The sequence below is a fragment of the Tyto alba genome, unplaced genomic scaffold (genome assembly GCF_018691265.1).
Source record: "Tyto alba isolate M040663 unplaced genomic scaffold, T.alba_DEE_v4.0 Super-Scaffold_1000006, whole genome shotgun sequence".
NCBI lineage: Eukaryota > Metazoa > Chordata > Aves > Strigiformes > Tytonidae > Tyto > Tyto alba.
This window is the reverse complement of record NW_024881272.1, coordinates 20,953,194-20,978,387: the sequence shown is the minus strand read 5'-3', so window position 1 is coordinate 20,978,387 and position 25,194 is coordinate 20,953,194. Positions and strand designations below refer to the sequence as shown.

The window sequence follows — 25,194 nt, the reverse complement described above, 5'->3', positions numbered from 1 at the left end:
AGGCTTCCCCTCAGGCAGCCCCAGGGTTCAGCTTCCCCTTGGCACAGGGAAGGGAGCCCTGACAAACCCCTGGTGCCACAGACTGTGCCCACGGCTGAGCCCCTGCGACCAGAGTGCAGCAGGGTGGGGACTTCCGAACTCATCCCACTCTTGGAGGAAGTCCCAGTTCTGGCTATGGGAATAGCTTCATTTTGCCAGGAACTGTCTCTCTCACCCTTTCTAGCACATGTATTAAGCAGCTATGGCAAACCAAGGTATCTGTGTGTGCTACAAGATGGCCAAAAGAATTTATGACCTTTGGAGCCGATGGGACTAACTTTGCTCAGGATCATGCCCTTAGTTAGCGTCCTGCAGCAAAAAGGCCTAGAGTTTAGTGAGGAAACTCTCTCAGGGATTTATAGTATTGACTGTAACCAAGCCTGGCAGCCCTTGGATCTTACAGCTCTCTCTGGGCCTAATCAAAGGCCATTGACGTAAACTAAAACATTTGACTTCAGAGAGCTGTGGATCAAACTCTGCGTCTACACTGACTGAGTTTACTCTCCCCTCAGACACAACCTCACTTTAAATTCTTTTCTTCTGACAGGCCTGTAGCTTCATTCCTCTCTCTTAAGATGGAAGGGCATTTCATGGCTCTCTAAGATCCCCAGAAGTGACTTTTCCCTTCTCACGGTGCAGTTTCATGTTATACCTAATTCAGTGTAACTGCTGGTTGACACCAGAAGTCCCATCCCTATTTTCCTGATGTCAGGTTTAGAGATCATATGATCTTGGCAGGATGACTTGACAGAAAATTAACCCAATCCAACATGCCCTCCTCTCTCTCTCTCCTCGCACTCCCCCTTCCTCCCCCCCACCCCCCTCCAAAAAAAAAAAAAAAGAAGTCACTGTCCTTTCAGCAGTTTTCCACATTTGCCATGGATTAGTGTAATGTGACTCTGTGCCATGAGTCTCAAAAATTCTGCCAGGGGCATTACATAAAACCAAAGTTAATTTGGATTAAGGCAGAGAACCCAGACAAAGAAAACATTAAGAAGAATTCAAATGAAAATGATATGAAAAGTATTATTACCAGCATAGAAGACCTCGTCCAGAATTACTAATTAGATACTGGTCCAAAGATGATGATTAAGATGGATATTATGGGTGCGAAAACTACTTAATGTATGTTATTACATTTATTATGATTCTCCTCTTTTTTTGTATTGTTTTTTTGTTTTGTTTTGTTTTTTGTTTTTGTTTTCTCAACTCACTTAGCTGTCAGTCAGCCTTTAGCATCTTGTTGAAAGGGGGTTGTTCTTGATTTTCAGCGAAGTGTTCCTGGGCCACTGCAGATAAAATGTCACAGCAAACAGGGCAATGTGTCTCCATTCTTTCCTCTTTCTCCTACAGACCTTGGTGTTTCTTTTCAAGCCTAGTTGTTCTGTCTTTGTTAGCAAGCTGTCTTTTACGCCATTCTTTTGCCTAGACACTGATGCATAAATAACTTCAGATTTACATGATTAGCTTAATTTTTTTCTTCACTTCAGATGTAAACTCATTTTAATTTCTTTCTTCTAATTTAGATGCTGTAAATGTCATCTATTCACATATTATTCCTATTTCAAAGTATCCCCTTGAACCTCGCTTAAGGCTTGAAGTCTTTTACTTTGGGTATGCATGTTTTGAAAATAAAAACTCATAAAAGGACTACAATATCTATTACTAACTTCCAAATTTCAGTGCTTTCAACATGTCTTCCTACCCCTATTGGGGAGTCTAAGCAAATGTTCTCAATTTCCCTTAACACAGTAATGAGGAATTCTCCCTACGTGTCCTCTCTTCTCCATGGTTTGAAAATTAAAGCTCTGTCTTTAGCTATAAGATGTGCAGCATATCTTTCTGAAAGATAAAGTTCATATCAGATTCAAACTACCCAGCTGTTTCAGAGCTCTGCTTTTATGTCAGATTTTTGGATTTCATGGGGTTGGAAGCAGAGGAAGCAGAATTGTATATGAAAACTCACAGTAATTGGACCTTTTAATGATACTCATTAGCAGAAATATTATTCTTTGGTTTTCAGTATGATTTTTTTTTTTTTTTTAATTTGGGAATGTGTTCAAATTCTTACTGCAAAATCATTCAGAAAAAATAGGAGATTACTTAGAACAAAACAAATGGAAGAGCAGTGCATTTTTAAAGTTGAAGGTGAAACAATTATCCCTATACAGCTATGACCATCCTTACTGAAATATGTTTGAAGTTCTGCTTTCTCTCACTGAAATATCTTACTTTTGTTAGATAGTTTTCTAGTGGTTGTTTGCTCTGCTGTGATGTAATTAAATGTGAGATGTCATAAGCTAAGTCATATAGGTATTGTCACTCTGAGAAAAGGGGCTGCTAGTACCTTAATGAAAAGATTCACAGGTGATGAGAGATAAATGCAGTTTCCAAAAGCACCAAGAACCAAACAGATTTTTTTTATTTATTTAGCAGATCTTTTTCACTTTGTACCTTCTATGTCAACTGCAACCAACTCACTTGCATCAGGGAAATTAGAGATTTAGATTGTATGCTATGCAGTATAGCTTCATATTCAAGTAAATGGAAAAATATATGGGAATGTTTTCTGGTTAATTGGTTGTAAGAAGCTGAGGTCCTAGCCATTCAGGTCCTTTGGAAAATGTCAGCTACATGATTTTTGTGCACGCCTGGCTCTGAAATTGTCAAGTTGGCAGTGAAATATGTAACATGAGAAAAAGTACCAACTCTCATGACAACAGGACTTTCCATCGCTCTTCCTTGAGACTTAGTTACTCGTTTGTCTTACTTACGAAGTAAATCTACTATAAATAAGGATTATCTATCAATATACTATTTAAAAGTTATATTTGGGGATTTAGGAGATCAGAGAATTTCTAGCTGGGGGAAATGTAAAAATATTTCCTTCATTGTCTTTGTTTCTGCTTCTGGAAATTGATGTATTAATATAATAAGCCCATTGCTAACTCCTGTAGCTGGGACCTCCACAAAGAAAGCAGTCCAGAGAAACACCAAGGCTGGAAGAGACATGATGAGAAAAACATGCTTTTCAGAGGGTCTTCTGTATCTTCTTTCTCTTCCATTGTCTTGCTCAGCAACTTTGTCCTTACAGGAGGAAGTAGAGGAATAGCTTTATACGGAAGTGGAAGTCCCTCAAAGACTGAATTTTGTCTGTACCACCAGAGAAGAAAATTGTGTAGGGCTGGCTTCAGATATAAACACAATATGCCCAGCAGCACTTTGACTGTTTAACTCCGGATTGGGATTGAGACCTTTAACTGTTGATTTTGTGTCATCTTAAACTCTCTGTCAAGTCCATAGCCTTTCTCTCTCCCCTCTTCCCGTTGATGTCTTTTCTTAGAAACTGGGGAGATGTAAATAAGTGAATAGATGCTGTTGCAGAGGAGAAACAAGAAAATGGGGCTGGGGAGGAGGCCTGTGGTTTTCAGTAGGAAAAAATCTATGAAGAGCAGAGAAATAAAGAACTACACATTTTGAGGGGTCTGAGAAAGACATCTTCTACTGGTAAGATGAAGAAGATAAGGGAGAGACCTCTCTCTATATAGCCGCCAAAGCCTCTTGCATTTCCCTAGGACACCTTTAACCAGTTTAATCACAATCACACCACGTGCACATAGTGATTTTTCCAAGACCACAGCACCTCAGAAATCCTAGTGTTCCTGCCATGCCAACACCACCCATTTGAATTTTTGGCTACATGACTGGGGAAAAACTTGAACTGGAGACTTCTCTGTCACATGCAAAGTAGATCAAAACATGTCATCTCATAAAAAACAAAACACCTCTATCAACCTGTGGAGACTTTTATGTTATGTGGGCTATGGCCTTGGCTTGGGAAATTTAGGACCTAGGTTCAGCCTATGTTCTGCCAAATTCAGTGTGAGAACTCTGTTCAGAATAGAGCATACTCAGCAGACTATACTGAGTCTCAAAATAACCACTTTAATACTGGTTTGTTTTGTTTGTTTGTTTGTTTGTTTTTTCTTCAAATCTTTAAAAGGCTTTTTATGAGCTCAAAGCAGGGGCAACAACTAGTTTCAAAACTGCAGTGTTGTCGCAAAAAGGATTTTCTATCTTCCCATCAGTTCTAATTACATGGCTTCTCACAAAACAGGTGCTTTCCTTATCAGAAGCCATGTTAGGGGCTAAAGACATGGAAACTAAGTTTCCCAAACATCCACTTCTATAGCTGAAAAACTCAGATTCACTTGCATTAATTTCCACTTGATTCTAAATATCCCCTGTTGAATAAAAAAGGAAAAGAGGTATCTTGCATGCTAAAAGCTTTGGTATATCTCCTTATTTACAGGGATATGGAATTAGTGCAACATCTGCATTTCTCAGAAATAAAAACTTAAGCTAGAAGATTTGAAAGTTGCCTTGAATTTTCTCATTTTTATAGGAAGCAATTCTTAGGATTCATTCTGTGAATTTCACTGTTAAGTGCAGCTGAGAGCACATTATGAGGTTTCCCAGGGTATTTTGCTCGCCTTACCTGATTCCACTGGGTCTTTTGATTTCATGTATTGCATTCATAGCTTCTAAAAATCCTTCCTTTGAACATTTGCTTTGGGTTTCCTTTTTCCTTTAATATATTAAAGTTGTTGGGTTTTTTTTGTTGTTTTTTTTTTTTTTTTAATTACTATTATGTCAGCGTGTATGATCAGTGAACAAAAAGCCCTATCAATTTCTACTTTCTGTTTGCAATTTCATTCTGAGATGGTTGTTCCCAAAGCTGCTCTGAACTTTCTCCCATAAGATAAACAAAATTCTCTTTTCAGCTATGGAAAGAGTACTGCTCTCTAACCCAAAATGAAACATTCCCAGGAGAAATACTGCCTTGTATTTAGAACACCGCATTTTATCATCTTGAGAGACAGGCATCCATTCTCTCTTCCAGCTTCTATTCTAAAAAGATGAGCTTTAGGACTTAGTCACGGGGCTGGATTTCCTATTGTCCTAAACCCTACATAGTCATTCACATGAGTGCAAGATGGGTATAAATTGTTACCATATCAGAATGGTTGTACCGTATTGGTCTGAATATAAAGTGAGTTATAAAAGACTGCAGCGGGGGTGGGGGGGGTGGGGGGTGGGGGGTGGGGCAAATCCTACTTGCTATATATGTGGCCTGTAACCATCTCTTCTATTCCATACTTCCTCTACTACCACTCCCAGCAGCACTCGATTTTAGGCAGGAGGAGGTAGGAGAATAAAACTGAGTCTTGCACTCAGGACACCAGGTCTAATGTTTCTTTCCTGGGGATCAACATGCCAGGCAGGCGATCAGCAAGGCAGGTAGGCTCTGGGCTTCCTGTGGGCAGACTTGGTATGGGGAGGATGGAGATGCAGCAGTGCCTCTAACATCTACCTTCTGTAATAGAAATTTTCTCCCTCATCTGGAAATAAGGGGAAATCTCCCTCACTTCTCAAACTAATGCAAAGGGTGCAGGCACTACAAGGGAAGATGTAAATTTTAAGGGGAAAGATGGTCCCGAATTTCTAGGAGAATGAGCACAATAAAATCATTTTGTTCTATTTCTTAGACCTGTTCACGCTTTTTTTTAAAAAAGCAGTGGTGTATCAACAGCAGAATAACACAAGCATAATCTTCAGCAAATTCTAAAGCTGTTATGTTTAAGCTGCAGACATATACATCTCAATCACACTATCTTTCAGTGAAATGGTCTAAGCTTTCCTCCACTGTGTGAACGGATAAAGAAAACTGTGCCTTCCTTTGTTATTAAATCTTGCCTAAAACTGTAAAATAATACATTGAAATAAGTTATATGTATTCTTAAATTGTTCAAAAAAAAAAAGATCCATGTAAAAGAAGCCATCTTCCATGGGCCTGTAGGTTTAATGCTGACATGACTCTTTTATATGATCTATTCAAGATAAAGATACATAAAAGAAAATAGCTCTTCTTCTGTGTCACAGATATTTGAAAAACATTATTTTAAAATAACTACAACCTTTAATCCCTGAGGAAATTTCTTTCTAACATGATATCATTTTAAGCATTTAGAGTTTTAATTAAACTATTACAGACCAAAGTATTAAGGAAAGCTGTTGAGCACCAACCTTTCCTGTCTCTCCCTCTCTTTGAAAATAGACCACTTCTAAATAAGTGACCATTGCCAACCTGAGACAGAGGGCAGCATTCACCACTTTATAGTACACTGCAGCTCCTGATCAATCTCAGCTACTTTTTAACTCCTTTTTCTCTCTACAATACCAATAAATATATTTAAAAATTGATTGCTTCATATGGCCTATTGTAAATTGGTAAGTGAATAAATGACATTGCCATTAGCTTTCAGTTATAAATACATTTGAATTTTAAATTGAACATATGCTACTTCTGTGCTTGAAACTAGCAGTTTTTGCTTTCAAAAACCATGCCACAGACCCCAGCATGCCATAATAATCATACTTAGCATCAAGGATGTCAAAGCTCTTTAAAGATAGTATCAATATCTCAATTTGAACCATTAGATACAGATATTAAAGAAGTTTCTTACTTGAGGCTGCACAGTGATCAGAACTGATACAATAATAGAGCTCCTGTGTCTTAGCTGTGAGCTTGATTTAGTTTCTCATTTACTACTCTGGGTATCAATTCCAAAATAAGCTTTTATTCATATGTTTGGGGGTTTTTCTGCAAAGCTGTCATTCTCTTTTTCTCTCCTTTGATAACATTAAAGATCTTCTTTCTCAGCTTAGAGTCAAATTCTTGTAGCCTATTTAGTCTGGAGAATTCTTTGAGTGCTCAGTTATTAATAACCCCAGTTTCATGCTCCCCTCTCCCATAACATTTACGTAATCATTTCTTCTAATAAAATATTTTTGATTGGATCAGAAATGTATGAAAGAATAGGAAACATTTATTGGCTTCCAGACACATGCAAATCACTTTATTATTTATTAATTCTTATTATTTAAGACAGAACCACAGATAAGATAAATGTTTAAAAAAATAATAAAAGTGAGTAATTAAACACTTGTCTGCTTCATCTGGCAAAGAATAAGTCTGGGGCTGTTATCAAATACCAAGAGCAAGTAAAGGAGAAAGTGAGACGGAGTTGGATGGAAAGATTAAGTTGGGGGGGTGGGGAAGAATACTGTGCACTCAGTTAAGCCTGTGGAACAATGAGTTTAGCCACAAAGCCAAATCCTGAAGTAACTTCACTGAATTCAGTGGAAATTTGCATTAGTTGGGAATCTAACATCCTCTGTGTTGATTTCAAAAGAACATCTCCAGATTTGAATGAGGATAGCTGAAAGTAAGGCTTGACCAGAATTTCACAGATGATGATGATGAGAGAGGCTTCACTGTGTTTTGTTTCACAGCAAGTGTTGAGGGAGTTTTAAAACTGAAGTGGCTAAGATCACTTTGAACCTATTTGCCACTATTGGCCACCACTTTGAAATTTAAGAGAAATCAAGCATATTTCGGCAGGTTTACTTCAACCACTGATAGAAAACAATGGGGTCCCATGGCAAGCTGAGAGCCTGCTTCTTTTAAAGAAGCACATGCCACTTCAAGAAAAAAACATGAAAGGAAGCAGTGGTTTGCAAATCAAAATAACCCCTTTGTCTTTCTGACTGGATCCATGCTTGGAGAAGAATTCAGACTTGTCTTTATTCAGTCTCCAAAGGCAACTACTTTCCCTCTGGACAAGAAAGAAATTCAGATTTAATGGTGGTGGCAGCTTTCCACTGAATTACCTTAATTTTCAGGATCAATACAGGCAGGTGGCAACAATGCTCTCTTCAAATAGCTAACGATTGAAGATTAAGAATTGATTGGTTTGGGTATGTTGTGGTTTTAAAATTTTATTTTATTAGCCCCCTTCCACTGCTACATGGGATTCAGCAGTTTTTCACCTGTTCTTAGCCACCAAACTGAGTTCCTGAATTCATTCAGCCACTCCCTTCGTTCCTTCGTTCCTTCGTTCGTTCCTTCCTTCCTTCCTTCCTTCCTTCCTGCCTTCCTGCCTTCCTGCCTTCCTGCCTTCCTGCCTTCCTGCCTTCCTTCCTTCCTTCCTTCCTTCCTTCCTTCCTTCCTTCCTTCCTTCCTTCCTTCCTTCCTTCCTTCCTTCCTTCCTTCCTTCCTTCCTTCCTTCCTTCCTTCCTTCCTTCCTTCCTTCCTTCCTTCCTTCCTTCCTTCCTTCCTTCCTTCCTTCCTTCCTTCCTTCCTTCCTTCCTTCCTTCCTTCCTTCCTGCCTTCCTGCCTTCCTGCCTTCCTGCCTTCCTGCCTTCCTGCCTTCCTGCCTTCCTGCCTTCCTTCCTGCCTTCCTGCCTTCCTGCCTTCCTTCCTGCCTTCCTTCCTGCCTGCCTGCCTGCCTGCCTGCCTGCCTCCCTCCCTCTCTCTCTCTCTCTTCTGGCACTCCTCAGGGTTCACTAACCAAGGAAGAAAAGTTCCCCACATCCTTCCCTTTGCTGGATAAATATAGATTAATTTCTGGCCAGGGATGTGAGTGAATTTAACATGTTTTGGGTTTTTATTGCTTGCCATGTTTGTATTTTAAATTCACTAATATGTTTTGGTTTTGATTTTATGCTTCCTGTAGGTTAGAGTACTCCAGGGACATCACTTCACCTGAAGCTGGACACAATGAGACCTAATCTTGGGTAAGAGACCCATGAGGGGTTGGAGATCCTACTGTGGCAGACTTAATTTGGCTTCTTCTTTGTCACTGTTTCCTTTTATCCTTTCCTTAAAGCATTTCTGATCAAGTTGAAGGTGGGCCCCTCTAAATTTTTCATGTTCATTTGTCCCCTAGGTGAAATTAACTCTACCTTTGGCATTTTTCACCATTGTTATTCAATGCAATGCTGCCTGTGAGCCCTCTGAGCCTGCAAACGAGCTCAGGACCCAGGCTAAGACTGTAGCATGACATGCTGCCACTTAAGCACTTAATTATATGTAAGGAGACAATGATCCACATTGTACCCTTTACAAAAGAGCCACAAGGAAAAATAAAGTCTCACTGCCTTGCCAGCCAAAGGGATCTTTGCCAGCACCAGGTGGTGGGAAGCATGAGGCAAGTGAGAGGGGTGACTCCTGGCACTGCTTGTGCAGCCACAGTGACAATTCAAAAAAAATGCTACTTTTGAGAGAGGGGCCAGTAGCATTTGGCATTTGGTGTCAAGGGTCTGAAAAGGGTGCCACGTGGGGCTGAAAAGCCTTGCAGGGGTTCCTAATGAACCATTTTCTAGGCCCCCTGTCCTACTTGGATGATTGTACTTAGCTGGCTACTGTGCTCTTGTCTCCAGGTTTTGCCAAGTGGTTATCTTCCTGCTTGCATCTGTTTGTTCTGTATTCACCTCTCTGTCTGGAAGGGTGCAACCGAATATCAGTGAAGCTATTGGGATTTTTCTGTCTGATTGAGCTAATCTCTCTTGGACTTCTACCAGTAGTCTAATTTAATTACCTTGTTTCAAATACAGTTTTAGTGGGAAATAGAGGAATATGAACATGAAATTCATAGATATACATAAATGTATACCGTGCTTCTTTTACATCTTCTGTGTTATCTTTACTCAACTCTTCTTTTCTAGTAATAATGGACAATCTCTAGGTCATTGGGCAGGGACAACTGGGCAGCAAGTGAGCTTAGTGGCAAATGTAATTCTTGTAGACTTTCTGAACTTTAATAGCATTTTGTAAGCTACGGTAGTACTTGCTCTCATTTCAATACTAGTAACATCATGCTGTAACTTCATCTTAAAGACTTTTTTATCCTCCTAATAGAAGAAAACCTGTCTTTATATAAGTTTATTTGGAGAATCATAGTATGTTATAGAAATTAATTTTGTGCTAGGTAGGTAAATGGTATAGCTGAAAATGAATTGCTAGAATGTTTAGAGTGGTTGAAAAAAAATCTATATTCTGTATAGCTACTACCTAGTTTAGAAAGTTGAAGAATTATGATTTGCACTTCTGTGTCTCTGTTTCAAATTTATAAAAGAATAATAGCAGCACATTTGATGACGTAACTGTAGTGGGACTCTGAAGTCATGCTGCAAGGTGTTTAAGGCAGTAATAGACAAATTTCAGCTTAAAATAGAAAGGTAAGAAATCAGTAAGGTTAGTATTTTACAGTAGTTTGTTGTAAGTTATGTGAGGAAATCTCACTTCTTTTAACTATGGAACAAAACATTTGAAACAAGTATCTGTCTTCAGGAAAATGTTTCTATTATGTGTTTAAAGAGGGGTTTACTTTGTATTGCATGAAAGCTAGATATGCAAATGCAGTATTTGCTTATAAATTCGTATGGTCATTGAAGAGATTTTACCTAATTCTTTTCTTTTATAAGAAAAAAGTATGACAAAGAAAAAGACTTTAAGCAAATGACTAGGATCCAAAGAACAGATAATGCAGGCTCCAACTGCATTTATAAAAGTTCACTTCTGTAAGTGAAATATGTTCTCTATTTAGAAAAAGCATGAGAATATGAAAGATGTTGTGTCAGTGATTCTTCAGATTTTCGTTCTATTGATCAGAGTGGAAGAAAAAGTCTTTCTGTACACCTAACTCCTTTTTTTTCAATTTCCCAGTCTCAGTACTTTGTGTGCTCCATGGAGAGGCTGTATACAACTATGCCTTGCTAGTAAAACATGATAAAATAATATAATCCCATTGCATTTTCATGGAGATAAAACATACGATAACTTTATTGTTTTAGTTGATCAGCAGGGTGGCCTATTACAATGAATTCCCATCTCCTGGCTTTGGCTTATCTTCTGATTCCTGAGAGACACAACAAAGAAAAAAAATAATAATAGCAGTAACCTCTTTGTTTTCACCTTATGTGAATATGGTAATAGTGGAGTCTCATGACAGAAGGGACAATTATTGTGTGTATTACCTGAACATCAATGGCATCACACACTGTAGTGTGACTATTGAAATGTTGGACTTGTGTGCTAATAATTGTACAGGGTAATAAAAACACATTTAATATGCTATCATCTCTAGCCTGGTTATAATTGATACCATACCATAAAGGTTTCTTCCTAAATCAGGCCTACTCTAAGTACTAAACATAAATACTATAAGTTTCTTCCATAAACAACTCACAGTTTTAGTATTTTAGTTACTGGAGTGTGCCATTTTGGACTATACCTGTCAATTATTGCAAACAGTCCACAAAAGGGGCAATGGTTCTGGATCTCATCTATAAAACTTCCTTTGTTTATCAAAGGAGAACAGTCAAATCATCAAAATATTATTTTCTCAGAAATAAATAATAGGCAGCTTTTGCATGTTGTGTATTTGATTTTTTAGGAGCCGTTGTCTTCTCTCTTGGTTTGAGCAATCAGAAAGCAAACACAAAGCATCTCCTGCATCTTATCTTGCTCTGCATGAAAACACTTCCCTGCTACCAGCCAAGGGTTTAGCTCAGGCCATAGTGGTTAATTTTTGAAGGAGCCCCTTGTTAAAATATTCTCAGCACATAACTGATAATAGGGAATTAAGAGAGATGATACAGTCTGTTCTCCATACACTCTTTTTCCCTGAGGTGCTGTGAAAGAAATGTGAATTTCACAGGTACAAAATGTATTCACCCACCTCTTTCTTGCACCCCAGAGGCAGACTACTGCACAAATCACTGTGCAAAACCCCTCAGATCCATGCTCAGGAGGCCATGAACGCCTGTGCTGCAGTCTCAGACTAGGGCTCTGCACCTTTATTAGCAATTCAAATTAAACACCCTAAATTTTGTGGCGAATATCACAAAATGAGATCATTCAGAGAACTTGCATCGCACATCACAGGTGGTGTCTTTCAAAGTGTTCACCATACCAGTTTCTTCCCCTCCTCCCATCCCTTAGTAAGCAACATAGTGGGGCTGCCTCTAGGAAGGACTTTAAAGATCAACCTCACTGCAGTTCTTTAGGGGGGGGTTCTTGTGCCCTTCTGAGGCCACTGAGAAGCAGCAAAAGCTATATTCCTGAGCCTATAATAGATGCAAATTGTGCAGATGAAGGAGAAAAAGCTCTAACAGCCGTTGAATGCAATCTGTGAACACTACTGTTTCATTTATAGTGATGCTACCTAGGCATTTGCACTTAAAAGGAACAATAAAGAGGTGTCAGAACAATCGCAAGGCTGCAGAATTTAAACTGTGGCAAAGACGTTTTGAGCCATGTGAAATGTTGCTTGCAAAAGATCTCCTTTTTCCGTTAGTTTTTGTTTTTACTGAAGGCTGTTCTAGTTCTCCTTGTTTTATGACACCGAATGGTTCATTTGCCTTCAAAGACTCAAGATGCAAAGAGGGAGGGAAACAAATCAAGTCAAAACTGCAATGACTGGTGAAAACTGCACAAAGTATGTCACAGCTCTTCTTTATTTCTCTATTCAGTTTTGAAGTAGCTTTGCTATGCAACTAGATGGATAATTCACTAACTTGCCAGCTAACCTCTAGCAGATAGCAGTAGAGTTGCTGCAATGTTTTGGTGTTTTTCTTCATTACAGGACAAAGGGCCAATTCTCAAATGATACAACCATTGTAGGTATGTGTGTACTGTGTTGAGGATCTGAACAGCTGTTACCTTTTAGTGTCATGCTTTGGAGAGGGGATTTGGCATAGGTGAGAAATTGCGACTAAAGATTAAAAAAAAAAAAAATCTAGTGGCTGTCAACCAACATACAGTTACTAATTAACAAAGAATGATGTGCTTGCATTTAGTGTCCTGTTAAAAGCACAATAAGATGTGATTGTGAGCATGGTCATCTGTGAGTGTTGCTACTTATCAGCTGCAAATGTGAAAGCTATGTGTGCCTAGGAAAAACAAGGAAACAAGCATTTGTTGTTGTACCACAATAGGTGCATTCAAAGAGCCCTAATCCTATGGAATAAGAGCAAATAGCACTTGAAAGGGAATATGGAGTCTAAAAAGGAATATATTCAGTTTGTATAAAGAAAAAATTTATACTAAAAAAGAAAGTTGGAGTAAAGCTATATGAATTTTAGGCTAACATTGTCTTTGCAGCTACATCAGAATAAAATGCATTATAGGACATGTCATTCTGGATCATCTAGACTTCCTGTTGGATACTATTATCTGATTTTTATTAATATCATTCATTTGAATTCCATTAGTGTTCAGAGGCCCTGGTTGAGACTGAGTCATAGTAATCTAGATGTATTCCAACGATCTCACAGTTTAAATAGACAAGATAGGCAATTAGCAGGTAAATGTCCCACAGCCAAAGACAATTTAAGTTGCCTAAGACCTTGTCATATCTTAATGTTTGTTTTTTTACATACCTCAGTACAGTGAATGATCTGAAAAATGAGAATGGAGAATGTGCTGTTCTCATCTTTCAGAAAAGTTTTAGCATAACTAATGATAGTAAAATGCTCTAAGAGCCTTCTGATTGATATATTAGAAGTTCAAAGTGATTGTTTTTCATATAATATGGATGTGAACTGTGTGAGTCTTTAAAATCAGTAGCTTTTAGTGAGGAACGTATTTCCCAAGGAAAAGGTGGGGGGAGCAGCAAGAGTGTTTGCTTTAATAGTTGTCTGTATGTGTGTCTGTACATGTGAGTGAACAAGAGATCAGCAGGGCAAAACGTACCATAAATGCTGTAAAGTCTCATACAATTGTGTCAAGCAGTAAACCCAGATGAACTTGCAAAGTCATGCGCTAGCTCAATTTTGGAAAGGAAAACCTGTCTTTGAAGCCAACTAAATCAATCCCTAGTTCAAATTAAATTTGGAGTATCCTGTGAAGCTCCAATACACAACTCCAATAACAGTCAGCATTTAAGGTGCAGGCAAATAATGTTTGATTTTAAAGAAATTGAATGAGGATTACTGACAGAGAAAGGTTTTGATGCTGTTTTGTCATTAAAGTCAAATTATAGCATTATTGTCTTAATCCCATATGTCTCAATCATCTCTCACTCCTTCTGTCTCTCTTTAATGCACAGAAAGCCCTGTGCATGGTTGGTCTTGTGTCTTCATCTCATTAAAACCTTGCCATGCAAATGTATCATAAGTGTTGCCTGAAGACTTCTGTCTCATGCAAAATTTAGCTTAAACTCTACTGGCATCAAATAATTTGTTATGCACAAACCTTCTGTTTGGTTTGCTGACATTCCTTCTTAGCTGGCTCTCATGGTGATTCATTATCTTGTGATATAGATTTCCAAGTATCATCTTTGTATTGATTTTTATATCTTTAATAACCACTCCACAGAAGATGGTTCCAGTTGGTGTCATTGATCGCATCAAAAATTCAAGGCTTACAGAAATACTAGAGGGCTAATTGGTAGCAGAACATTTCAGACTTAATCTTAATGCCGTCTTAATCTTCTCCACTAACCTTACTTGAAGATTTCCTTATTGAGGCTAAAGGGAAACTAGTGAATAACTGGAAATTACCTGGTGAGAGTAGGTAAGACCACGAGGACTGTAAATGTGGTAAACGGAGATAACAAAGAATAGATCTGAAAAATAACTTTCTTTTGTCTCTTCCCCTCCACCTGAGTATCCTCCTTAAAGAAGAGGCAGTACATAATTCTCTTATTAACAGTGTGGAAAAATGCATGTTCATTGCATCACATACTGTGCAGTGGGCCAAATGGGTCTGAGCTTCTGACTTGATTTAAAGAAAACTGTTAGGTCTGGCAAGTTCAAAATCATGTGCTGTGGGTCACTTTTTTCAAAAAGAAGTGATCAAAGGTAGGTAGTTTTCATCTTTAATTTCTTATGTAAAAGTTTATTAAGGGGTCTGTTTGTAAGCCTAAGGCCTCAGACAGTCAAGTCTTGGCTAGGTTTGAATTTAGAATATTTGAAAATGTGGGCCAGAATAGCAATCTGTGAATCCTTCAGTCTGTTTAATTTGCTCTAATGTGTTGTTTAAAGCTTCTATCTCTTGTTAGTTTTTTCAGAAACGTGATCTGTCAATGACAAGGAGGTGATATGTGTGTCCATATTTTTTCCTGACCGCATTTGTGACACTTTTTCACTAAGTTATTTTCCAGGATTTTGCACTGTAGAATTATATTCTAAAACTTCAAAACAACTGAAAATAAACCACTCTGAGATACAAGTGACGGGTTTTTTTAGAATATCCAGTGATAGACAAAGAACGTGTAGAGACAGCAACATGTTAAAACCAGTAGAGATAATTTATCAAAAAAGCTGCCCTTGTAAATTGTTAAAAAGCTGTTAAAAAAAGTGTCTCCCAACAGCCACATGGTCTGTGTATTAAACATAGCAAGGCAGATTGTCCAGCTAGTACTAAGAGTATCAATCAGGGCTATTCAGTCAGTTCTTGCCAGTAAAAGGCATTGAGACAGCACCAAGTCTGCTAGTTCAGTCAGGCACTGCATGCCATCTGTGCAATGGGAACTGCCTGATAACTGCTTCCTAAAAGATTAGAAGAATGGTTAGAAACATGGGATCTCCCATAGGAATGTGAGAGACATTGTATGTCTGGGAACTTGGTGAGAATAAGAATGAAATGTATTCATAGACTAGGTTGGAAGAAACTTGGTCACTTTTTGACAAATTTCTGAGATCTCTGTCCATGCAAACCCTCTGTGGTAAGCAGATCTCTTTTTGCACTAGACCCTATCAATTCTGTCAGCTTAGCACAAGTTACTTTATGAACAAGCTGAATTTGGAGCTGGCTGTAAGAAACTCACATTATTCTCACAAAGTCCAATCGAAAACACATTACACGGTTAATGCATCCATACAACCCTCATGCCTTTTCACTCTCAGACTGATAGGAAATTGTCCACATCAACCAAATCTTCTCAAACAGGAATCTAGCAGCTCTTTTCATTTCAGATTTTTACTGTGTTCATCACTATATCCTGACTGAGGAATGTATTCATGGAGTAAACCGACCAGTTAGGGAAATGCTGTCGCCTTATTTCCAGGGAGAGGGCCTGAAAATACAAGATCAATCTATGCACTTCTTATTCACACTGGTGAACAGTGACTCCCAGAATTTTTTTCCGGCCTTGTAGAACAATTCCCCTGAATAATTATATATGAATATATTCCTTATCTTTCAGTATGGCTGAGGGATTTATGGTTTGGCCCAGGGTCAACAGGTAGGCTATTTGATGAGGGACAGTGATACAGATGCAGTGTAGCCTAAATGTACTCACTTCCAGCCTTCTACTTTTCCTTTAGTTTAGAATTGGCTTCCATTTAAAAAATAAAATAAAATAAAATAAAAATGTGCACATTCAATGACACACGACAATGACAATTATGGACATGATCTACAAGATGTGTGCACCTTCTACCAATAAATAGAACTGGAAGATGCTACATATTGGCAAAAATTAGATGGCTGACTACTTGTACCTGAATTCAAATACAAATACAGGGGAAACCTCTCCTCTTTGTCCCCCACAGCAACATAATACAAAAGGATCCTAAAAAAAGTACGAGAGCAAACATGATCCAGATGACTATTGAATCCCTGCCTTTCTGTCCTCTTAAGACTCTTTTCATCATTATGTTTTTCTAGCTATATCATTAATTTTTCAAGGACAGAGAGAAAGTGAGCAAAAGAACTACTGGTGTTTCCAGCAAAAAGCAAACAGTGAACAGTAAAAGCTTAAGAGATCACTTGTTTGCTTTCATTCATACACAAAATGTTTTTATTCCATTCATTGTTTTGTTTTCAGAAAACTTCAGGGTTTGGAAGAAAAGGCCAGTGGTTTCATGCCTAGTTACATGCTATGAGAAAAAGGAAGAATTTCAAAGTATAACTTACAGCTTTTAGTAAGCATCATTCTTCAAATATATCCCTCACTTTGTCCACCTGCCAGTGTTCATAGCTCACAACATGTAGCTGTGAGGCCTGGTTGTGCTGCAGGACATAAGAGTAATTCCCATTGATTTCAATGGGTATTACATGCATCCTGCAGCGGGAGAGTAGGGCCCTCAGGTTTCACTGAATAGCAAATAGTTATGTAAAATCCACAGGTCCTATTCTTTCACTGCAGGATATGTTGAAGTCAATGGGAGTTACTTGTTAGATGCTGTGATGGGAAAAACTTATCCTTACAAGATAAAGCTGTCAATTCATTGTTGCATTTTGATTAATTTTTTACAAAGATCCTAGTAATCTCATTTTTTCTGTAGAAAATATAATAGGTTCTGACCTTCTTTATTCTACTTTATAATTAAAATGAAGCTAACCCTGGAGAAATCATACAAAGCAAAATCCCATGGAAGATATGGGAGAAAACTGTATTTATTAAATCACTATGATTTTAGCATAGATGCTAAACAACTCTGTGAGACACTGAGATGTGGTTATTCTCTAGAAATGCTCTTTGCTCGCACCAGGTATCCCAACACAAATATCCAGTGTTGATGATACTGGTCTAAACTGATTTAAAAAAGGAACTCGAAGTTGGCAGATCAATACAGAATTTGGATTCTGTTCCTCAAACTTTTTCTTATGGCTTGGATTCTGAGGCTGAGTTCTCGTCAAATCAAAGTTTGCACCCAAAGCAGAATTCAAGTATCTCCTTCATTAGCATGTTATAGCTGAAGGAAAGGGTTTCTTCCCCTCCCCCTGTCCTCTCCTACTTCTCCACCCCCAAGTGTTCTCTTTGGTAGTTTGAAAGCAGCAAAGAATTTAAGAAATCTGGGCACTCTATCAGTTTGCTATGGTTCATTTTAGCTAATCCAGACATCTAGCACAGCAGGGGGAAAACTGCTGTATCTAGTGAAACAAGAGCATGAATAATTAAAACTCTGTTATTAATGAACTTCCAGTCGTTATGTAAATGAAACTGATTTCAAGTCTAATTTGTCAGCCTGAATTCTTTTTCTGTTCTCCTTTTGTCTAGGACAAGAACTCATCATAATGGACTTGATAATAAAACACTGGCAGACATGCTGTGTGCAGTGCCCATCTGAGTTAGGGCTTTTAGCACGGTTAATTGATACAGTTACTGCAGGATAAGTCTATAAGGCATTTTGTATGGCTTTACTTTTTACAAGCTTTCTCTTTTTTTTTCTTTTGACAGTGCTAACTATTCTTTGCACATTCCTCATTACCGTTTACCTTTACATGAGGGGTGGCTTGTAATTACTGGCTGGTAAATACTTTCCTTCGCATTTCATGTGTTGTTCAAAGACAGCAGAGTTCAGAAAGGTCTGTGGGAAGGGAAGTCTGTAGTTATCAAACAATGGCTAACAGTCACCAGGAGAAAAAGCCTGTCAAAGCACAAGGCTACCAGGCACTGGGTCCTTACCCCATTGTCTTGGATCAGATGTCAGTCATCATCCTGCCTTCTACATTTACTTTCATATGAAATAACCAGTATTGAAGTTATGCAGAAACTCCATTGTGAAGGATGAGACTAGGACCCAAAGGAAACCCTGAACTTTAATGTTTTTACTTCTACCAAAACCAGACAGGATCCATTGAAATAGCCCATACCTTATATTGATCAAGCTGGTATTAGACAGTGGAATTTGTTGTGAAGTTGATGGGGTTGAAGGGTTGCCTCCAAAATTTAACTTTCAAACCATGATTATTTTTTTTTTTAATCTTATTATTCTGTGTCCTTTAATTCTCACCAGTTGAGTCTCTCTTTTTTTTTTTTTTTTTTTTTTTTTTTTTTTTTTTTTTTTCACCTTGTCAATATATTCAGTATATTTTGGCCTATTAGTTTAGTTTTATATTGTTGTCAGGACCAAGTGTTTAATAGGAAAAAGATGCCAGTGAAGGTTCAGGAAGTCAGGAAGGAGAGGAACATGAGCGTGCATTTCAATATGTACCTTGTGCTAAGAAAGGAAGAGGTTAACAAATGAATCATCAGAATAGGATATTAAGAGAATAAAAAATAAACTGTGGAAGAAACAGAGTCTGCAGTCCCCTGGCACCGGCCTAAGTCTGGTATCAAGGGGTGGGTGGTGGGGGGAGAGGGGGAATGGAATGGAAACTGGCCATTTTACTCACAAGAAAACTGTGAAGTAAGAACAGTTTATTTTATCCTGTGTCAGAAACAACCCATCTATTTGTTTGTCTCTTGCTCCTTGGCACTTTTTTTTTGGTATATTAAGTGTGCTCTTTTTGTGCCAGTTTTTTAAAATTAGCTTGCTTTCTTTAAAAGGGACAAAAAGCAGGGAAGGATCATTGGTTCTACTCATAGGAAATTGAATAAGGGTGAAAAATTGTCTGTATTGAAGTGGGAAAACTTATGTCTTAAAGTTTCTTTTCTGGTTTTTCTTTTCCCCTCCACCTTAAGCTTTCTCTGTGTGACATCTTTGTGCAGAGATCTAACTAAATGCATACAGGATAATGTTTAGAATTACCTTCTGAGGCATTTTTAGAATAGACTGGCCTATTGGCCCTTCTTTAGCCTGGTGGGCCAAGTCAGAGATCTCAGCATTGTTGTGGGTGTGGGAGACCTAAGGCAAATTGTGGAGGCCTGGAAGCTGGAAAGAATTAAAGCAAGAGGAGGGCAAGAAGTAGGTGGTGGGTATAAAGAGAGGTAGCATTTCCTTTGAATGGTAATGCTGGGACAACAGCAGTGCAGAAACCTGGGAAATTATGAATCTATGGGTAAGGATAATAGGGAAGCAGAGCTAAGACATAGGAAAGTGACATTAAGCAAGGACAGAAGGCATGGGAAGCCAGGCAAACAGAGTGCCTACAGTAGGAATTTTTTTTTTGTATCGGTAGAGACTGATGGCAGGTTTTACAGGAATGAGGACCTGAGTGGTTTCCCTTATTCAGCTTCCTTGAAAATACTCTTAAAGTTCAGATTTTTTTGCAGATGTTACATGTTAATAGGATTCTAAAGAAACTGTTGTTAACTGTAATTATTTTTAAATAAAGCATTTGCCTTGAAATCATGTTCATATATCTTATCAGTGGTAACATAGAGAGAGGCTGGGTGTAAACTGCTACATGAAGGGGACAGAAAAGTCTCTCCAGGCTTTTGGGCCACCTCTCAGTTCTTGGGTCAACTTGTCTTGTTCAGCCTCCAAAACCAATGGAGCTCACTTGGAGCCTGCAAAGGGGAGTGCCTGTCTGCCAAGACCCTGTGTGGTTGGGAGTGCTTCCAAGTGTATCCTCAACCCACTGTGTCACACACTAAGTTGTGCTATGTAGTTAATGTCCAACTGAACTCTACCCTCCCTGGAAGTGGCACAAATGCCAGAAAATATAAAGTTTGGCGCATTCTGCCTCTCGCTGGGTGGGACAGACACTAGCCACAGGCTTTGCTTTGGATAGCTGTTGGGGACATTTAAATTCTTGTACTTTCTTTCCTTTCCTGTGAAAATAGTAAAAGGTAGTCAGGGAATATTGTGCAGTTTCTGTCAAAGGAGAAAGAAGTTTTAAAAGCAACTCCTTTCTGTCATACCTTGAGCTGGGAACTACACTGTGCTTTGAGTATTCTGTCAAAGAGGTTTGGTGTATTCAGGGTATGCGTTAAAATTGCTGTGGGAATATTACTGGTTGAGAATATCTATTAGGATGTCTTTTAATATCTCCTAGCCGGACTTTATTATTTTTACAATAATAAGACCTAAAATAAATTAGATACTTGCTGAAGCTTTAAAATGTTCTTGCAACATAAACATAATGTAAAATCTAATTTAGTTCTAAGGCTAGAGCTGAAGAGAAGGAAAAAGAGAAGAGAGGGAAAGAGGTTCCATGTTTCAGGGAAACAATTTTTGTACAACAAAGCAGGTGTTTATAGAATGCTTCATTTTAATTCAGTGCAGCTAATATCGTAGTTTATGTTGTTTGGAGTAATAACAGTGTAACACAGAGCTGTAGCAAAGATTTGCAGGTTTCCTTTAGGTCAGTAACAGTTGCTATAAACACCTCGGGATATTTTTTTTATTATTATTCTACTCCATCTACATCCAGCAACTGGAGGAGAGGGGAAGGGTAGAGGGTTAGCAGTTTTTACAGTTTAGAAGGCTTTTCTTTTTGTCGCATTTAAACTAAATATACACAGGTGGCTAGGTGGCACTGTGGATTAATATACTTCTGAATTAATGTGCCTAGAGTGGCTTGTATCACAAAGTGAGCATATCTGAAGTGCAAGTTTGCCTCTCCTCCTGATTCAGCATGTGTGCAGTCGTTTGAGTTGCATTATTTGTATTAAAATCAGAAACCCAAAAGAATGGGCACTGTAGTCATGCAAGAAGTATATGGATGAACCTGTGTTTTGGACCTGTATACTGCTTTGCAGTCATTGTTCTGAAGCTTGCTATTTATTTTAACTGTGAGAAAGTCACCTAAAGTGCAGTAACAGTTTAAAAAGGGAAAACAACAACAACAGCATAAAGTATGCTTTTCAGGTGTTGGACATCATTGTGTGAAAAAAATAAAGGAATAAAATAAGTACTTCTGCAGCACTACGGGCACTGAGTGTGCTACGGGAGCACCCTAAGGCTGGGAAATGAGGGTTTCTGTTGAAGTAAGAAGCATTCAGAATGATCAGCTGTAACCGTACTGAAATCCAACCATGCCAAACAGGCAGATACACATTGCACAAAGCCATATACAAATTATGCTTCTCTGCAAACAGTTTTTAATGTAACTATAGTTTTTTTCAGGGGTGGTCCTTCCACTGCAATAATCAGTAAATGTATCTTCAACATCAACTGTGTCAGGAGTTCCTGATTGCAGTAGTGTCTGTTTGAAACCAGATGAACCTTACTTTTCTACAGAGAAGTTTCACTCATTTAAAATATTTTCCTTCTCAAAGAAATAGGAAGTAGAATGCATATGACCAATAGAAATCAATTATTGCACATTCTTAGCCTCCTCTAGTCAACTACAGAGGTAATAATCACTATAGGGAGTTCTAAAAGGTAATTACTGTATATTGCTTAATTATAGTTTATTAAGATCAAACATACTTAAGTATTTAGTTGATGTAACAGGAAAACACAGTCTGTGTTTATAGTTTTAAATGCAAACAGTGCAATCTGCACTGAGGCTTAAAAAAAAAAGTGGGTTTTAGATGTCAAGACTACTGAATTATCTATCTTCCCCTTTGTAATACAAAATATAGTTTCCGTGACCCAAGGCAACAGTTCTTTATGACGCGTGGTATATACTCATTGTTACTACTTCTTTCTACTAAAGTGGAATGTCGTAACAGAGGGGAACTGATCAGGTATGGAGTATTAATTGCAAGATATTCTCTCATGTGTATTACTAGTCAAAGATGTATACAATTAATTAAAAAAAAAAAACAACTTTGTGAAGAAATAAGTGTCCATAAAAAGCAGACTGATTAAGAAAGAAATACCCAAAATCTGACTAGATCTATTTTCCTTAAATTGAAAATGAAAGCTGCCACTTCTACTAAAGGCCCTTGCAGCCAAGAGATTTCACAGCAGTTCAGTTAAAGCCTAGCTAATGAATATAAGTTACTTCAGTGGATTTTAGCTGACTTTGAAATTAAAGTCTCAAACTGTTGGATGCTGCTAGCAGAGCTAGACTACAGCAAAATGGACTTAATGAACTCCATTGTGCAGTTAGATCCCCAGTGAGATTTGCCTTCCATCCATGACCAATTGGTATTATTTTTTTGGTGACTGGTACTTTTGTCTGTGAAACTGGGATCTCTGGGAGTGATTAGCACTTTTCAGCAGTGATTGACAGGTTGTAGCAGCAATGAGACAATAGGAAGAATCATTAGGAATTCAAATGCAGATTTTTGTTTGCATGCTTTAGGACTGATCTGAGTGGAAGTGAAATCTAGATATGAGGGCAGAAATCAGCTATTATTTCCTCCATTTTTATAAAATACAAAAGGGAAAAATGAAAATGTTCTGAAAGAAAAAATGGAAAAGAGAAGACGATAGAAAATAAGATCACATTATTTTTGAACAGGATTCTCCTACTACATCAGTTTTGGTGTTTTGGTTTGGTTTTTGTTTTTTGGGTTTTTTTTGTTTTGTTTTCTGTCTGGAGAATTCTCTGTGTGTTTTGTACAGGAGTTTTGAATAACGTCAGAAGTAACAAAATGCTGCTTTAAAGCTTTTAGTTTTTAGTTGAAGTATTTTTTCCTTGTACTGAAGAAAAATCACATGTAAGACAGCAAAAAATAGTATCACTTTGCCGAGGAAATGCATATGTTGGTGCTGTGCTGAGGCTTGATAAAACTGTCTCTGTTACACCTAAACAAGAGGCCATAGGGAAATAATTATAGTGACTGATTCCAAGCATTGACCAGCAATTGATAATTGGCCATAAATAATTAGGAAATAATGGCATGTCAGTTGTGAAAATTATGTAAATGTCATAGCTGTGTCCCTAGATACTGGTTCTGAGTGCTTTATAAGTGTTTTTTTTATTCAGATTATAAATTTAATATACTATACATGACAATTTAATCTTGTTTGGCATCAAAGCTACCAAGATAATACAGAATTATACAAGCCTAATCAAAGAGGAAAAAATCAGATGAACATCATTATTTTGGAGAGCTAGTTTAATGGGAGTTGACATTTTCAAAAGAGCATGGATTCTTTCTCTTTTTTTTTTCTTTTTTTGAGACAACAATTAATCTGAACTAGGTTTCTGAAGCAGTAGGCTAACAGAACAAAACACTGACTAGAATCTTATAAGTTATTAAATATTTAAAGTGTGATTTTTGAATAGCCCATACTGTTTACTTAAAACAATCAGGGCTCTGGATTTTTATTCCTAAATTGTGTGCTCTTCAGGACAAGGGCTGTGTTCTTTTGTGTTGTGACTAACTTCTGAAGTTTTCATCATCTTTTTCTTTTCTGTTGAAATCAACAAAGGTCTTTAACTTTGATATTTTAGATCTTAATACACTCAGATTGTATTAAAAAATAGATTATATTAGCTAGCATCAATTGCACAGGAACATGCGATACCTCCCAAGAATAAAATTTAGAGCACAAAGGGAAGGGCTTCTGTGAATGTTTCAGCTCTGTGTAGTTTGGTTTTGCTGGACTTGTTAGCATATGGGCTGAAAGATGTTGCAGAATTACTCAGTTATTGATGAAATTTAATCCTGATGAGATTTTATCCCACAAGCTACATAATGTTCACAAGTTGATCATTTTACTACATACAGTTTACAAAACGCCCAATATTAATAAGAAACAGGTAGTTGTCATAAAGTCAGTTAGTTCCTGGGTGTCAATGCAGTGTAATTTGAAAAAGCTTCTAAAAAGTGCCAAATAAGATATTCTGATGCCAAGATGATCACCCAAATATATGTGTCTAGCATAGTACACACATACACCAAGTAGTTGCTGCTGCAGTGTCGTACATCTGCATTAGCATGGGAATGGTTTCAACTGTCCTCTCTACCTTCAGATTTTCATTTTTACTAATTGGATTTTGTCATCCAGTATAAAGAGAACCTTTGAATTTGCTCTTAATATTCAGCACGTATTTGTCTCCCACTGAAGCTGGTAACATGTGCATAAGGGCTTTGCCGATTTAAGACCTGGAGGGATGTAGTGACGCTAACATTTGTAAGGATAGCAATAGTTAGGATGAATAGATAAGGTGGAAGAAGGGGGGAAATATGGGGTGGAGGGAAGAGCAAGAGACGCATTTGTGAAATTGTGAAATTTCAGGTGTCCTGCCAGCCCAGCTTGGAGCACCTGCTGTTGCTGTGTGAGCAGTAGCTCCTGCTGTTTCTAGAAGTGAAACCACCCTGCCTGTACTTGCCTGTCAGCACTGCTAAACATTTCTGCATTCAGTCCAATTAGAACAAGATGCTCGCCAAAAAAAGCCAGCACTTCAACATCACTTAAAAAGAACAAAAAAGCACCAAACTCACCTGCCAGCCAAAACCTCCCCCCACCACTTTTCTTTTTAGTGAAGAACAATTCTAAACTCAGACCTATTCTAAGCATGATCTTAAGTTCAGTTAATTTCCTCATTTTTCTTTTATGTGATCTTACTCATATTTCTCATTGAGAAATAGCTATTTGCTTATTCTTACTTAGCATTGGAAGAATTGTGGGGGGTTGGGGTTTTTTGTTGATTGGTTGGTTTGGGTTTTTTTTTTGTTGGTTGGTTGGGTTTTTTTGCTTTTTTTTTTTTTTTTTTTTTTTTTCCTTATAGGAATTAGTTAGAAAATATATCTTTACAAACAAAAAAAAAGTCTGATTGCTCCTTCT

General features: G+C 37.8%; 1 protein-coding gene across 1 annotated transcript in view; it reads left to right on the top strand.

Annotated features, from left to right (window-relative positions):
• The window catches only part of ADGRL2 (adhesion G protein-coupled receptor L2), a 395,600-nt gene that overhangs the window by 67,639 nt on the left and 302,767 nt on the right, over positions 1-25,194 (top strand). The window contains exon 2 of the mRNA XM_033000458.2: positions 8,619-8,679. The gene's annotated coding sequence lies outside the window, so the exon portion shown is untranslated. The remainder of the gene's footprint in view (positions 1-8,618; positions 8,680-25,194) is intronic.